At 46.9% G+C, this 17,286-nt stretch overlaps 1 long non-coding RNA gene across 1 annotated transcript in view; it reads left to right on the top strand.

Annotated features, from left to right (window-relative positions):
• LOC138367736 (uncharacterized) overlaps positions 1-16,778 on the top strand; it is an 87,354-nt gene extending 70,576 nt beyond the window's left edge. The window contains exon 3 of the long non-coding RNA XR_011229424.1: positions 16,017-16,778. This is a non-coding gene — a long non-coding RNA (uncharacterized lncRNA). The remainder of the gene's footprint in view (positions 1-16,016) is intronic.
• The last annotated feature ends 508 nt before the right edge of the window (positions 16,779-17,286 follow it).

The following is a 17,286-nucleotide window of genomic DNA, read 5'->3' as shown; positions in this document are numbered from 1 at the left end:
TCTCCAGATGCTCCGTCAGATAGTTGGTAGTCTCCAGATGCTCCGTCATTAAGTTGGTAGTTTCCAGATGCTCCTTCAGATAGATTGTAGTCTGCAGATGCTCCGGTAGGTAGTTGGTAGTCTCCAGATGCTCCGTCAGGTAGTTGGTAGTCTCCAGATGCTTCGTCAGGTACTTGGTAGTCTCCAAATGCTCCGTCAGGTAGTTGGTAGTCTCTAGATGCTCCGTACGGTAGTTGGTAGTCTCGAGATGCTCCGACACATAGTTGATGTAGTTGGTAGTCTCCAGATGCTCCGTCAGGTAGATGGTAGTCTCCAGATGCTCCTTCAGGTAGTTGGTAGTCTCCAGATGCTCCGTCAGGTAGTTGGTCGTCTCCAGATGCTCTTTCAGATAGTTAGGAGTCTCCAGATGCGCTGTCAAGTAGTTGGTAGTCTCCAGATGCTCCATCATGTAGTTGGAAGTCTCCAGATGCTCCGTAAGGTAGTTGGTAGTCTCCAGATGCTCCGTGAGGTAGTTGGTTGTCTCCAGATGCTCCATCAGGTAGATAGTAGTCTGCAATACTCCGTCATGTAGTTGGAAGTCTCCAGATGCTCCAGCAGGGAGTTGATGTAGTTGGTAGTCTCCAAATGCTCCGTCAGGTAGTTGGTAGTCTCCAGATGCTCCGTCAGGTAGTTGGTATTCTCCAGATGCTCCGTCAGGTAATTCGTAGTCTCCAGATGCTCCGGCAGGTAGTTGGTAGTTTTCAGATGCTCCGTAAGGTAGTTGGTAGTCTCCAGATGCTTCGTCAGGTAGTTGGTAGTGTCCAGATGCTCCAGCTGGTAGTTCGTAGTCTCTAGATGCACCGTCATGTATTTGGTAATCTCCAAATGCTCCGTCAGGTAGTTTGTAGTCTTCAGATGCTCCTTAAGGTAGTTTTCTCCAGTAGTCTCGTAGTCTCCAAATGCTCCGTCATGTAATTGGTAGTCTCCAGATGCTCCGTCAGGTAGCAGGTAGTTTCCAGATGCTCCGACAGGGAGTTGGTAGTCTCAAGATGCTCCGTCAGGTAGTTGGTAGTCTCCAGGTGCTCCGACAGGTAGTTGATGTAGTTGGTAGTCTCCAAATGCTCCGTCAGGTAGTTGGTAGTCTCCAGATGCTCCATCAGGTAGTTGGTAGTCTCCAGTTGCTCCGTCAGGAAGTTGGTAGTTTCCAGATGCTCCTTCAGATAGATGGTAGTCTGCAGATGCTCCGGCAGATAGTTGATAGTCTCCAGATGCTCCGTCAGGTAGTTGGTAGTCTCCAGATGCTCCGTCAGGTAGTTGGTAGTCTCCAGATGCTCCGTCAGGTAGATGGTAGTCTCCAGATGCTCCTTCAGGTAGTTGGTAGTCTCCAGATGCTCCGTCAGGTAGTTGGTAGTCTCCAGATGCTCTTTCAGATAATTGGGAGTCTCCAGATGCGCCGTCAAGTAGTTGGTAGTCTCCAGATGCTCCGTCAGGTAGTTGGTAGTCTCCAGATGCTCCGTCAGATAATTGGGAGTCTCCAGATGCTCCGACAGGTAGTTGGTAGTCTCCAGATGCTCCGTCAGGTAGTTGGTAGTCTCCAGATGCTCCTTCAGATAGATGGTAGTCTGCAGATGCTCCGTCAGGTAGTTGGTAGTCTCCAGATGCTCCGTGAGGTAGTTGATGTGGTTGGTAGTCTCCAAATGCTTCGTCAGGTAGTTGGTAGTCTCCAGATGCTCCGTCAGGTAGATGGTAGTCTCCAGATGCTCTTTCAGATAGATGGTAGTCTCCACATGCTCCTTCAGATAGTTGGTAGTGTACAGATGCTCCGACAGGTAGTTGGTTGTCTCTAGATGCTCCGTCAGGTAGTTCGTAGTATCCAGATGCTCCATCAGGTAGTTGGTAGTCTCCAGATGCTTTGTCAAGCAGTTGGTAGTTTCCAGATGCTCCGGCAGGTAGTTCGTAGTCTCTAGATGCACCGTCAGGTAGATGGTAGTCTCCAGATGCTCCTTCAGGTAGATGGTAGTCTCCAGATGCTCCGTCAGGTAGATGGTAGTCTCCAGATGCTCGTTCAGATAGTTGGGAGTCTCCAGATGCTCCGTCAAGTAGTTGGTAGTCTCCAGATGCTCCGTCAGGTAGATGGTAGTCTGCAGATGCTCCGTCATGTAGTTGGAAGTCTCCAGATGCTCCGTCATGTAGTTGGAAGTCTCCAGATGCTCCAGCAGGGAGTTGATGTAGTTGGTAGTCTCCAGATGTTTCGTCAGGTACTAGGTAGTCTACAGAGGCTTCGTCAGATAGTTCATAGCCTCCAGATGCTCCGTCAGGTAGTTTGTAGTCTCCAGATGCTCTGTCAGGTAGTTTTCTGACAGTCTCCAGTAGTCTGGTAGTCTGCAAATGCTCCAGTATTCTCCAGTAGTCTGTAGTCTCCAGATGCTCCGTCATGTAATTGGTAGTCTCCAGATGCTCCGTCAGGTAGCTGGTAGTTTCCAGATGCTCCGCCAGGGACCTGGTAGTCTCAAGATGCTCCGTCAGGTAGTTGGTAGTCTCCAGATGCTCTTTCAGATAGATGGTAGTCTCCAGATGCTCCGTCATGTAGTTGGTAGTCTCCAGATGCTACTTCAGATAGTTGGTAGTCTCCAGATGCTACTTCAGGTAGTTGGTAGTCTCCACATGCTCCGTCAGGTAGATGGTAGTCTCCAGATGCTCCTTCAGATAGTTGGTAGTGTACAGATGCTCCGACAGGTAGTTGGTAGTCTCCAGGTGCTCAGGCAGGTAGTTAGTAGTCTCTAGATGCTCCTTCAGGTAGTTGGTTGTCTCCAGATGCTCCGTCAGGTAGTTGGTAGTCTCCAGATGCTCCTTCAGATAGATGGTAGTCTGCAGATGGTCCGTCAGGAAGTTGGTAGTCTCCAGATGCTCCTTCAGATAGATGGTGGTCGGCAGATGGTCCGTCAGGTAGTTGGTAGTCTCCAGATGCTCCGTCATGAAGTTGGTAGTCTTCAGATGGTCCGTCAGGTAGTTGGTAGTCTCCAGATGGTCCGTCTAGTAGTTGCAAGTCTCCAGGTGCTCCTTCAGGTAGTTGGTTGTCTCCAGATGGTCCGTCAGGTAGTTGGTTGTCTCCAGATGCTCCTTCAGGTAGTTGGTAGTCTCCAGATGCTCCGTCAGGTAGATGGTAGTCTCCAGATGCTCCTTCAGGTAGTTGGTAGTCTCCAGATGCTCCGTCAGGTAGTTGGTAGTCTCCAGATGCTCTTTCAGATAATTGGGAGTCTCCAGATGCGCCGTCAAGTAGTTGGTAGTCTCCAGATGCTCCGTCAGGTAGTTGGTTGTCACCAGATGCTCCATCAGGTAAATGGTAGTCTGCAGATGCTCCGACAGGTAGTTGGTAGTCTCCAGATGCTCCGTCAGGTAGTTGGTAGTCTCCAGATGCTCCGTCAGGTAGTTGGTAGTCTCCAGATGCTCCTTCAGATAGATGGTAGTCTGCAGATGCTCCGTCAGGTAGTTGGTAGTCTCCAGATGCTCCGTGAGGTAGTTGATGTGGTTGGTAGTCTCCAAATGCTTCGTCAGGTAGTTGGTAGTCTCCAGATGCTCCGTCAGGTAGTTGGTAGTCTCCAGATGCTCTTTCAGATAGATGGGAGTCTCCAGATTCTCCGTCAAGTAGTTGGTAGTCTCCAGATGCTCCGTCAGGTAGATGGTAGTCTGCAGATGGTCCGTCAGGAAGTTGGTAGTCTCCAGATGCTCCTTCAGATAGATGGTAGTCTGCAGATGGTCCGTCAGGTAGTTGGTAGTCTCCAGATGCTCCGTCATGAAGTTGGTAGTCTTCAGATGGTCCGTCAGGTAGTTGGTAGTCTCCAGATGGTCCGTCAGGTAGTTGCAAGTCTCCAGATGGTCCGTCAGGTAGTTGGTTGTCGCCAGATGGTCCGTCAGGTAGTTGATTGTCTCCAGATGCTCCTTCAGATAGTTGGGAGTCTCCAGATGCTCCTTCAAGTAGTTGGTAGTCTCTAGATGCTCCGTCAGGTAGTTGGTAGTCTCCAGGTGCTCCTTCAGGTAGTTGGTTGTCTCCAGATGGTCCGTCAGGTAGTTGGTTGTCTCCACATGCTCCGTCAGGTAGTATTTGTCTCCAGATGCTCCATCAGGTAGTTGGTTGTCTCCAGATGCTCCATCAGGTAGATGGTAGTCTGCAGAGGCTCCGTCATGTAGTTGGAAGTCTCCAGATGCTCCAGCAGGGAGTTGATATGGGTTGTAGTCTCCAGATGCTCCGGCAGGTAGTTGGTAGTCTTCAGATGCTCCGTAAGGTAGTTGGTAGTCTCCAGATGCTCCGTCAGGTAGTTGGTAGTCTCCTGATGCTCCGGCAGGTAGTTCGTAGTCTCTAGATGCACCGTCAGGTAGTTTGTAGTCTCCAGATTCTTCGTCACGTATTTGCTAGTCTCCAGATGCTCCGTCAAGTAGTTGGTAGTCTCCAGATGCTCCGTCAGGTAGTTGGTAGTCTCCAGATGCTCCGTCATATAGTTGGTAACCTACAGATGCTCCGTCATATAGTTGGAAGTCTCCAGAGACTCCGTCAGGTAGTTGATGTAGTTGGTAGTCTCCAAATGCTCCGTCAGGTAATTGGTAGTCTCCATATGCTCCGTCAGGTAGTTGGAAGTCTCCAGATGCTCCGTCAGGTAGTTGGCAGTCTCTAGAGGCTCCGTCTGGTAGTTGATGTAGTTGGTAGTCTCCAAATGCTCCGTCAGGTAGTTGGTAGTCTCCATATGCTCCGTCAGGTAGTTGGTAGTCTCCAGATGCTCCGTCAGGTAGTTGGAAGTCTCCAGATGCTCCGTCAGGTAGTTGGTAGTCTCCAAATGCTTCGTCAGGTAGTTGGTAGTCTCCAGATGCTCCGTCAGGTAGTTGGTAGTCTCCAGATGCTCCGTCAGGTAGTTGGTAGTCTCTAGATGCTCTTTCAGATAGATGGTAGTCTCCAGATCCTCCGTCAGGTAGTTGGTAGTCTCCAGATGCTCCGTGAGGTAGTTGATGTGGTTGGTAGTCTTCAAATGCTTCGTCAGGTAGTTGGTAGTCTCCAGATGCTCCGTCAGGTAGTTGGTAGTCTCCAGATGCTCCTTCAGATAGATGGTAGTCTGCAGATGGTCCGTCAGGAAGTTGGTAGTCTCCAGATGCTCCTTCAGATAGATGGTAGTCTGCAGATGGTCCGTCAGGTAGTTGGTAGTCTCCAGATGCTCCGTCATGAAGTTGGTAGTCTCCAAATGCTCCGTCAGGTAGTTGGTAGTCTCCAGATGCTCCGTCAGGTAGTTGGTAGTCTCCAGATGCTCCATCAGGTATATGGTAGTCTGTAGATGCTCCGTCAGGTAGTTGGTAGTCTCCAGGTGCTCCGTCAGGTAGTTGGTAGTCTCCAGGTGCTCCGTCAGGTAGTTGGTAGTCTCCAGATGCTCCGTCAGGTAGTTGGTAGTCTCCAGATGCTCCATCAGGTATATGGTAGTCTGTAGATGCTCCGTCAGGTAGTTGGTAGTCTCCAGGTGCTCCGTCAGGTAGTTGGTAGTCTCCAGGTGCTCCGTCAGGTAGTTGGTAGTCTCCAGGTGCTCCGTCAGGTAGTTGGTAGTCTCCAGATGCTCCGTCAGGTAGTTGGTTGTCTCCAGATGCTCCTTCCGATAGATGGTAGTCTGCAGATGTTCCGTCAGGTAGTTGGTAGTCTCCAGATGCTCCGTGACGTAGTTGATGTGGTTGGTAGTCACCAAATGCTTCGTCAGGTAGTTGGTAGTCTCCAGATGCTCCGTCAGGTATTTGGTAGTCTCCAGATGCTCCGTCAGGTAGTTGGAAGTCTCCAGATGCTCCGTCAGGTAGTTGGAAGTCTCCAGATGGTCCGTCAGGTAGTTGGTAGTCTCCAGATGCTCCGTCAGGTAGTTGGTAGTCTCCAGATGGTCCGTCAGGTAGTTGGTAGTCTCCAGATGCTATTTCAGATAGTTGGGAGTCTCCAGATGCTCCTTCAAGTAGTTGGTAGTCTCTAGATGCTCCGTCAGGTAGTTGGTAGTCTCCAGATGCTCCGTCAGGTAGTTGGTTGTCTCCAGATGGTCCGTCAGGTAGTTGGTTGTATCCACATGCTCCGTCAGGTAGTTGGTTGTCTCCTGATGCTCCATCAGGTAGTTGGTTGTCTCCAGATGCTTCATCAGGTAGATGGTAGTCTGCAGATGCTCCGTCATGAAGTTGGAAGTCTCCAGATGCTCCAGCAGGGAGTTGATATGGGTTGTAGTCTCCAGATGCTCCGGCAGGTAGTTGGTAGTCTTCAGATGCTCCGTAAGGTAGTTGGTAGTCTCCAGAGGCTCCGGCAGGTAGTTGGTAGTCTCCAGATGCTCCGTAAGGTAGTTGGTAGTCTCCAGATTCTTCGTCAGGTAGTTGGTAGTCTCCAGATGCTCGGGCAGGTATTTCGTAGTCTCTAGATGCACCGTCATGTAGTTGGTAACCTCCAGATGCTCCGTCAGGTAGTTTGTAGTCTCCAGATGCTCCGTCAGTTAGTTTTCTGATAGTCTCCAGTAGTCTGGTAGTCTGCAAATGCTCCAGTATTCTCCAGTAGTCTGAAGTCTCCAGATGCTCCGTCATGTAATTGGTAGTCTCCACATGCTCCGGCAGGTAGTTTGTAGTCTCCAGATGCTCCGTCAGGTAGTTTTCTGATAGTCTCCAGTAGTCTGGTAGTCTACAAATGCTCCAGTATTCTCCAGTAGTCTGAAGTCTCAAGATGCTCCGTCAGGTAGTTGGTAGTCTCCAGGTGCTCCGACAGGTAGTTAATGTAGTTGGTAGTCTCCAAATGCTCCGTCAGGTAGTTGGTAGTCTCCAGATGCTCCGTCAGGTTGTTGGTAGTCTCCAGTTGCTCCTTCAGATATATGGTAGTCTGCAGATGCTCCGTCAGGTAGTTGGTAGTCTCCAGATGCTACTTCAGATAGTTGGTAGTCTCCAGATGCTCCGTCAGGTAGTTGGTAGTCTCCAGATGCTCCTTCAGATAGATAATAGTCTGCAGATGCTCTGTCAGTTAGATGGTAGTCTCAAGATGCTCCGTCAGGTAGTTGGTAGTCTCCAGATGCTCCGTCATGTAATTAGTAGTCTCAAGATGCTCCGTCAGGTAGTTGGTAGTCTCCAGATGCTCCTTCATATCGTTGGTAGTCTCCAGATGCTCCGTCATATAGTTGGTAATCTCCAGATGCTCCGTCAGGTAGTTGATAGTCTCCGGATGCTCCGTCAGGTTGCTGATGCAGTTGGTAGTCTCAAGATGCTCCGTCAGGTAGTTGGTAGTCTCCAGATGCTCCGTCATGTAATTGGTAGTCTCCAGATGCTCCGTCAGGTAATTGGTTGTCTCCAGATGCTCGTTCAGATTGTTGGGAGTCTCCAGATGCTCCAGCAGGGAGTTGATGTAGTTGGTAGTCTCCAGATGCTTCGTCAGGTAGTTGGTAGTCTCCAGATGCTTCGTCAGGTAGTTGGTAGTCTCCAGATGCTTCGTCAGGTAGTTGGTAGTCTCCAGATGCTCCGGCAGGTAGTTGGTAGTCTCCAGATGCTCTGTCAGGTAGTTGGTAGTCTCCAGATGCTTCATCAGGTACTAGGTAGTCTACAGAGGCTTCGTCAGATAGTTGATAGCCTCCATATGCTCCGTCAGGTAGTTGGTAGTCTCTAGATGCTCCGTCAGGTATTTGGTAGTCTCTAGATGCTACGACACATAGTTGATGGAGTTGGTAGTCTCCAAATGCACCGTTATGAAGTTGGTAGTCTCCAAATGCTCCGTCATATAGTTGATAGTGTAGAGATGCTCCATCAGGTACTTGGTAGTCTCCAGATGCTTCGTCAGGTAGTTGGTATTCTCCAGATGCTCCGGCAGGTAGTTCGTAGTCTCTAGATGCACCGTCATGTAGTTGGTAATCTCCAGATGCTCCGTCAGGTAGTTTTCTAATAGTCTCCAGTAGTCTGGTAGTCTCCAAATGCTCCAGTATTCTCCAGTAGTCTGTAGTCTCCAGATGCTCCGTCATCTAATTGGTAGTCTCCAGATGCTCCGTCAGGTAGCTGGTAGTTTCCAGATGCTCCGCCAGGGACCTGGTAGTCTCAAGATGCTCCGTCAAGTAGTTGGTAGTCTCCTGGTGCTCCGACAGGTAGTTGATGTAGTTGGTAGTCTCCAAATGCTCCGTCAGGTAGTTGGTAGTCTCCAGATGCTCCGTCAGGTAGTTGGTAGTCTCCAGATGCTCCTTCAGATAGATGGTAGTCTGCAGATGCTCCGTCAGGTAGTTGGTAGTCTCCAGATGCTTCGTCAGGTAGTTGATAGTCTCCAGATGCTCCGTCAGGTAGTTGGTAGTCTCCAGATTCTCCGTCCGGTAGTTGGTAGTCTCCAGATGCTCTTTCAGATAGATGGTAGTCTCCAGATGCTCCGACAGGTAGTTGGTAGTCTCCAGATGCTACTTCAGATAGTTGGTAGTCTCCAGATGCTCCGTCGGGTAGTTTGTAGTCTCCACATGCTCCGTCAGGTAGATGGTAGTCTCCAGATGCTCCTTCAGATAGTTGGTAGTGTACAGATGCTCCGACAGGTAGTTGGTTGTCTCCAGATGCTCCGGTAGGTAGTTAGTTGTCTCTAGATGCTCCTTCAGGTAGTTGGTTGTCTCCAGATTCTCCGTCAGGTAGTTCGTAGTCTCCAGATGCTTTGTCAGGTAGTTGGTAGTCTCCAGATGCTCCGTCAAATAGTTAGTAGTCTCCAGATGCTCCGTCATATAGTTGGTAGTTTCCAGATGCTCCGTCAGGTAGTTGGTAGTCTCCGGATGCTCCGTCAGGTAGTTGATACAATTGGTAGTCTCCAAATGCTCCGTCAGCTACTTGGTAACATCTAGATGCTCCGTCATATACTTAGTAGTGTCCAGATGCTCCGTCAGGTAGTTGGTAGTCTCCAGATGCTCCGTCAGGAAGTTGGTAGTCTCCAGATGCTCCTTCAGATAGATGGTAGTCTGCAGATGGTCCGTCAGGTAGTTGGTAGTCTCCACATGCTCCGTCAGGAAGTTGGTAGTCTCCAAATGCTCCGTCAGGTAGTTGGTAGTCTCCAGATGCTCTTTCAGATAGTTGGGAGTCTCCAGATGCTCCGTCATGTAGTTGGTAGTCTCCAGATGCTTCATCAGGTAGTTGGTACTCTCCAGATGCTCCGGCAGGTAGTTGATAGCCTCCAGATGCTCCGTCAGGTAGTTGGTAGTCTCCAGATGCTCCGTCAGGTAGTTGGTAGTCTCCAAATGCTCCGACACATAGTTAATGTAGTTGGTAGTCTCCAGATGCTTTTTCAGGTAGTTGGTAGTCTCCAAATGCTCCGTCATATAGTTGGTAGCGTACAGATGCTCCATCAGGTACTTGGTAGTCTCCAGATGCTTCGTCAGGTAGTTGGTATCCTCCAGATGCTCGGTCAGGTAGTTGGTAGTCTCCAGATGCTCCGTAAGGTAGTTGGTAGTCTACAGATGCTTCGTCAGGTAGTTGGTAGTCTCCAGATGCTCGGGCAGGTAGTTCGTAGTCTCTAGATGCACCGTCAGGTAGTTGGTATCCTCCAGATGCTCGGTCAGGTAGTTGGTATCCTCCAGATGCTCGGTCAGGTAGTTGGTAGTCTCCAGATGCTCCGTAAGGTAGTTGGTAGTCTCCAGATGCTCCGTCAGGTAGTTTGTAGTCTCCAGATGCTCCGTCAGGAAGTTTTCTGATAGTCTCCAGTAGTCTGGTAGTCTGCAAATGCTCCAGTATTCTCCAGTAGTCTGAAGTCTCCAGATGCTCCGTCATGTAATTGGTAGTCTCCAGATGCTCCGGCAGGTAGTTGGTAGTCTCCAGATGCTCCGCCAGGGAGTTGGTAATCTCAAGATGCTCCGTCAGGTAGTTGGTAGTCTCCAGGTGCTCCGACAGGTAGTTGATGTAGTTGGTAGTCTCCAAATGCTCCGTCAGGTAGTTGGTAGTCTCCAGATGCTCCGTCAGGTAGTTGGTAGTCTCCAGATGCTCCTTCAGATAGATGGTAGTCTCCAGATGCTTCGTCAGGTAGTTGATAGTCTCCAGATGCTCCGTCAGGTAGTTGGTAGTCTCCAGATTCTCCGTCCGGTAGTTGGTAGTCTCCAGATGCTCTTTCAGATAGATGGTAGTCTCCAGATGCTCCGACAGGTAGTTGGTAGTCTCCAGATGCTACTTCAGATAGTTGGTAGTCTCCAGATGCTCCGTCAGGTAGTTGGTAGTCTCCACATGCTCCGTCAGGTAGATGGTAGTCTCCAGATGCTCCTTCAGATAGTTGGTAGTGTACAGATGCTCCGACAGGTAGTTAGTAGTCTCTAGATGCTCCTTCAGGTAGTTGGTTGTCTCCAGATACTCCGTCAGGTAGTTCGTAGTCTCCAGATGCTTTGTCAGGTAGTTGATAGTCTCCAGATGCTCCGGCAGGTAGTTCGTAGTCTCTAGATGCACCGTCAGGTAGTTGGTAGTCTCCAGATGCTACGTCAAATAGTTAGTAGTCTCCAGATGCTCCGTCATATAGTTGGTAGTTTCCAGATGCTCCGTCAGGTAGTTGGTAGTCTCCGGACGCTCCGTCAGGTAGTTGATACAATTGGTAGTCTCCAAATGCTCCGTCAGCTACTTGGTAACATCTAGATGCTCCGTCATATACTTAGTAGTGTCCAGATGCTCCGTCAGGTAGTTGGTAGTCTCCAGATGCTCCGTCAGGAAGTTGGTAGTCTCCAGATGCCGCTTCAGATAGATGGTAGTCTGCAGATGGTCCGTCAGGTACTTAGTAGTCTCCAAATGCTCCGTCAGGAAGTTGGTAGTCTCCAAATGCTCCGTCAGGTAGTTGGTAGTCTCCAGATGGTCCGTCAGGTAGTTGGTAGTCTCCAGATGCTCCTTCAGGTAGTTGGTAGTCTCCAGATGCTCTTTCAGATAGTTGGGAGTCTCCAGATGCTCCGTCATGTAGTTGGTAGTCTCCGGATGCTTCATCAGGTAGTTGGTACTCTCCAGATGCTCCTGCAGGTAGTTGATAGCCTCCAGATGCTCCGTCAGGTAGTTGGTAGTCTCCAGATGCTTTTTCAGGTAGTTGGTAGTCTCCAAATGCTCCGTCATATAGTTGGTAGCGTACAGATGCTCCATCAGGTACTTGGTAGTCTCCAGATGCTTCGTCAGGTAGTTGGTAGTCTCCAGATGCTCGGTCAGGTAGTTGGTAGTCTCCAGATGCTCTGTAAGGTAGTTGGTAGTCTACAGATGCTTCGTCAGGTAGTTGGTAGTCTCCAGATGCTCGGTCAGGTAGATGGTAATCTCCAGATGCTCCGTCAGGTAGTTTGTAGTCGCCAGATGCTCCGTCAGGAAGTTTTCTGATAGTCTCCAGTACTCTGGTAGTCTGCAAATGCTCCAGTATTCTCCAGTAGTCTGAAGTCTCCAGATGCTCCGTCATGTAATTGGTAGTCTCCAGATGCTCCGCCAGGGAGTTGGTAATCTCAAGATGCTCCGTCAGGTAGTTGGTAGTCTCCAGGTGCTCCGACAGGTAGTTGATGTAGTTGGTAGTCTCCAAATGCTCCGTCAGGTAGTTGGTAGTCGCCAGATGCTCCGTCAGGTAGTTGGTAGTGTCCAGTTGCTCCTTCAGATATATGGTAGTCTGCAGATGCTCCGTCAGGTAGTTGGTAGTCTCCAGATGCTACTTCAGATAGTTGTAGTCTCCAGATGCTCAGTCAGGTAGTTGGTAGTCTCCAGATGCTACTTCAGATAGCTTGTAGTCTCCAGATGCTCCGTCAGGTAGTTGGTAGTCTCCAGATGCTCCTTCAGATAGATGGTAGTCTCCAGACGCTCCGTCAGGTATTTGCTAGTCTCCAGATGCTTCGTCAGGTAGTTGGTAGTCTCCAGATGCTCCGTCAGGTATTTGCTAGTCTCCAGATGCTCCGTCACATAGTTGGTAGTCTCCAGATGCTCCGTCAGGTAGTTGGTAATTTACAGATGCTCCGTCAGGTAGTTGGTAGTCTCCAGATGCTCCCTCAGCTGGTTGGTAGCCTCCAGATGCTCCGTCAGGTAGTTGGTAGTCTCCAGATGCTCCGTCAGGTAGTTGGTAGTCTCCAGATGCTCCGTTAGGTAGTTGGTAGTCTCTAGATGCTCCTTTAGGTAGTTGTTAGTCCACTGATGCTCCGTCAGGTAGTTGGTAGTCTCCAGATGCTCCGTCAGGTAGTTGGTAGTCTCCAGATGCTCCGTCACATAGTTGGTAGTCTCCAGATGCTCCGTCATGTAGTTAGTAGTCTCCAGATGTTCCGCAAGGTAGTTGGAAGCCTCTAGATGCTCTGGCAGGTAGTTGATGTATTTGGTTGTCTTCAGATGCTCCGTCAGGTAATTGGTAGTCTCTAGATGCTCCGTCATGTAGTTTGTAGTCGCCAGATGCTCCGTAAGGTAGATAATAGCCTAAAGATGTTCCGTCAGGTATTTGATAGTCTCCAGATGCTCCGGCAGGTAGTTGATAGTCTCCAGATGCTCCGTCATGTAGTTGGTAGTCTCCAGAAGCTCCGTCATGTAGTTGGTAGTCTCCAGATGCTCCGTCATGTAGTTGGTAGTCTCCTGATGCTTCGTCAGGTTGTTTATGTAGTTTGTAGTCTCCAGAGGCTCCGTCATATAGTTGGTAGTCTTCACATTCTCCGTCAGGTAGTTGGTAGTCTCTAGATGCTCCGTCATGTAGTTGATGTTGTTGGTAGTCTCCAGATGCTCCGTTAGGTTGATGATGTAGTTGGTAGTCTCCAGAGGCTCCGTCATGTAGTTGGTAGTCTCCAGATGCTCCATCATGTAGTTAATGAGGTTGGTAGTCTCCAGTTTCTCTGTCAGGTAGTTGGTAGTCTCCAGATGCTCTGTCAAGTAGTTGGTAGTTTCCAGATGCTCTCTCATCTAGTTGATGTAGTTGGTAGTCTCCAGATGCTCCGTCAGGTAGTTGGTAGTCTCCAGATGCTCCGTCAGGTAGATGGTAGTCTCCAGATGCTCCGTCACATAGTTTGTAGTCTCCAGATGCTCCGTCATGTAGTTAGTAGTCTCCAGATGTTCCGCAAGGTAGTTGGTAGCCTCTAGATGCTCTGGCAGGTAGTTGATGTATTTGGTTGTCTTCAGATGCTCCGTCAGGTAGTTGGTAGTCTCTAGATCCTCTGTCATTTAGTTGATGTTGTTGGTAGTTTCCAGATGCTCCGTTAGATTGATGATGTAGTTGGTAGTCTCCAGAGGCTCCGTCATGTAGTTGGTAATCTCGAGATGCTCCGTCCTGTAGTTAATGTAGTTGGTAGTCTCCAGTTACTCTGTCAGGTAGTTGGTAGTCTCCAGATGATCCGGCAGGTACATCTCTATTGTCCTCTGTTCTTATTTCTCTGTACTTTTTCAGGGGTTTCGTTCATAGCTTCTCTGCATATCCTTTTGAGCTTTAATTTTCTCGTTCCCCTAATTCTTGAGAGGAACGAACTGCTCGTTGCATCAGCACATATCCCAGCAATAAATTCCATCATCACATGTGTTATCTTCCCTTCCATTTGTCTTTCCCATTCAATTTCACACAGAAAGTTCATTTTTTGTAATTCTCATATCTTCAACAGGTTTCCTTACCTGGTTGATACCTGGTTGATGGGGTTCTGGGAGTTCTTCTACTCCCCAAGCCCGGCCCGAGGCCAGGCTCGACTTGTGAGAGTTTGGTCCACCAGGCTGTTGCTTGGAGCGGCCCGCAGGCCCACATACCCACCACAGCCCGGTTGGTCCGGCACTCCTTGGAGGAATAAATCTAGTTTCCTCTTGAAAATGTCCACGGTTGTTCCGGCAATATTTCTTATGCTTGCTGGGAGGACGTTGAACAACCGCGGACCTCTGATGTTTATACAGTGTTCTCTGATTGTGCCTATGGCACCCCTGCTCTTCACTGGTTCTATTCTACATTTTCTTCCATGTCGTTCACTCCAGTACGTTGTTATTTTACTGTGTAGATTTGGTACTTGGCCCTCCAGTATCTTCCAGGTGTATATTATTTGATATCTCTCTCGTCTTCTTTCTAGTAAGTACATTTGGAGGGCTTTGAGACGATCCCAATAATTTAGGTGCTTTATTGCGTCTATGCGTGCCGTATATGTTCTCTGTATTCCCTCTATTTCAGCAATCTCTCCTGCTCTGAAGGGGGAAGTGAGTACTGAGCAGTACTCAAGACGGGACAACACAAGTGACTTGAAGAGTACAACCATTGTGATGGGATCCCTTGATTTGAAAGTTCTCGTAATCCATCCTATCATTTTTCTGGCTGTCGCAATATTTGCTTGGTTATGCTCCTTAAACGTTAGGTCGTCAGACATTATTATTCCCAAATCCTTTACATGCTGTTTTCCTACTATGGGTACATTTGATTGTGTTTTGTACTCTGTATTATGTTTAAGGTCCTCATTTTTACCGTACCTGAGTACCTGGAATTTATCACTGTTGAACATCATGTTATTTTCTGATGCCCAGTCGAAAACTTTATTAATATCAGCTTGAAGTTTTTCAATGTCCTCAGCCGAGGACTTGTGTCACCAACTCCGACAATTTCACTATGTCTTTAAGCGTGAGAATACAGTGGTCACCAGCTGCTAGAGGCAAGCATGAGAATACAGTGGTCACCAGCTCCTAGAGCCAAGCATAAGAATACAGTGGTCACTAGCTCCTTGAGCCAAGCATGAGAATACAGTAGTGTTACATCTGACCTCTTGAAGAAAATTTGAAAATTTCTGGATCAATATCCTCCAAATTGTTCAGTATTTTAAAAGTTTCAATGAGATCCGCCTTGTCACGCCTGGTTTGCAGTGTTGTTAGCCCTCTGGCCTTCAGCCGTTCCTGATACGAGAGATGACTTAACTCTGGAATGACTTTTGTTGCTTGGTGTTGCACTTTCTCTAGAGCAGCTGTATCCTTCTAAAAATGAGGTCGCCATGCTTGGATACAGTAATCCAAATGAGGACGCACCAGAGATTTATACAGTTGAATCATTACCTTCATTTCCTTAAAGTCAAAGGTACGCCTGATAATTCCAAGGGTTTGGTTAGCTTTTCTGACTGCTGTTCCCACCTGTTGTGAGTGGTGTATTTTGACTGCAAGGTCATTTTCTTCATCAATCTGCTGTAATGTAATGCTATTAATTTGGTAGTTGCACGAGTCGATATTAAAAAGTATTTGCAAGTGTTCTGACCATCTATGAAGTTCATATAGATCTCTTTGTAAAGATTCAAATTCACTATAATTTTCCACTTTACCATAAATCTTTGTCAACTGGAAATTTGATGATGTGGTTTGTAATATTCTCGTCTATGTCATTGATGTATATGACAAAAAGGGTTGGCTCCAAAACGGACCCTTGTGGCACCCCTCTTATCACATTTCTCCATTCTGACTCATTCCTATTTAGCACGACCCTTTATTTTCTTTCCTTCAACCATTGTTTTACCCATTCTAATATTTTTACCATTTATTCCATGTGCTTGTAATTTCCTTGCCAGTCTTTCATGTGGTACCTTATCAAAAGCGTTAACAAAATCTATGTATACTACATCCAGTAGCTGAGTACCTGGTAACCGCTATAAAAAATGTGAGCAAGTTTGTAGAGCAGGATCTCTCTTTAACAATGCCATGATGTGTTGATTGTACAAGGTCGTTCACTTTGATGGTGAATGATTCTCTCCCTGAGGATTCTCACCATGAGCTTGCAGATGTGTGATGTCAAGCTAATCGGCCGGTAGTCTTTTGCTGAGGTCTTTCTGCCTTTTTTGAAAATACGGGTAACATTTGCATATTTCCCATCTTGGGGAACTACCCCAATTGGGTCAGAGATTTTGGGAAAAGTAGTTTCAGTGGTAGGCATAGTTCTTCTGACAGTTCCTTTATGACTTTGGATAGGATTCCATCCACACCTGGGACTTTTGAATCTTTTAGTGTGTAAATGTTCTTTCTATTTTTTTCCCATATACCATCCTGGAGGAGATGTATATAATCAAGTGCAATTTAATTTCTTGAAGCTTTTTTTCTGAATTGACGTTTAATTTCCAAAATACTGAAGCTGGGTTTGTTTGATTCATCAGATGAGCAGCACGAACGAGATGGAGGAGATTACTGGGAAGTTTCTGGAAGAGTTCCGTCAACCCGGCCAGGATCCCCATCAACTCATCGCTAAATACGATGAGTTGTGTAAGATCTACGACAAGGTAACTATAGTTTACATTTTTGTTTATTAGACCATTATTGTTGTTAACTTGCCCGTTGTTTAGGACCCATAACATCATACATGTTGTCTACGACCCATAACATCATACATGTTGTCTACGACCCATAACATCATACACATTGTCTAGGACCCATAACATCATACATGTGGTCTACGACCCATAACATCATACACATTGTCTAGGACCCATAACATCATACACGTTGTCTAGGACCACTAACATCATACACGTTGTCTAGGACCCATAACATCATACACATTGTCTAGGACCCATAACATCATACACCTTGTCTAGGACCCCTAACATCATACACATTGTCTAGGACCCATAACATAATACACGTTGTGTAGGACCTATAACATCATACTAGATCATAATGATTCTCACCATGATTTGAACAAACTTAAAATTGTTCACTGACTTCTTTTTGTCGTCAGTTTACCTTTTGACATTATAGTTTTAAGTGTAAACTAGACCAAGTGTTTTAAGTGTTAAATAAGTGTTAACTTCGCAGAACAATTCTATAACACACTTTACACGGATGAATATAAAGTGTTTGATTGTTTATATGCTGCTCTAGCAGGGATATTTATAAATACATGTGGTACCTAGTAGACAGAACGCACTTCTTGGCCTACTATGCAAGGCCCTATTTGCCTAATAGGCCGAGTGATTTTCTTTATTATCAATAATTTTTTTCCAAATAGTTTATTTGAATTAGTATTATTATTTTATATCAAGACCATAATTTATTGACTTGTGTTAGTTTAGATTACGTTAAAATAGGTTAGGTTAGCTTAGGTAGGGTTTGTTAGGTTCGGTCATATATCTACGTTAGTTTTAACTAAAATTTAAACAAATTAACTTATACATAATAAAATGGACAGCTTTATCATTTCATTAGAATTTTTTTTTACAAATATATAAATTTAGGAAAACTTGGCTTATTAGGCAAATCGGGCTTTCCATAGTGGGCCTAGTACGACGTTCTGGCTACTAGGTACAACATTATATATATATATATATATATATATATGCATATATATATATATATATATATATATGCATATATATATATATATATATATATATATATGCATATATATATATATATATATGCATATAT

This window comes from Procambarus clarkii, chromosome 23, assembly GCF_040958095.1.
Source record: "Procambarus clarkii isolate CNS0578487 chromosome 23, FALCON_Pclarkii_2.0, whole genome shotgun sequence".
Classification (NCBI taxonomy): Eukaryota; Metazoa; Arthropoda; class Malacostraca; order Decapoda; family Cambaridae; genus Procambarus; species Procambarus clarkii.
Note: the sequence above shows the minus strand (reverse complement) of the source record. Positions and strands in the feature narration are given on the sequence as shown.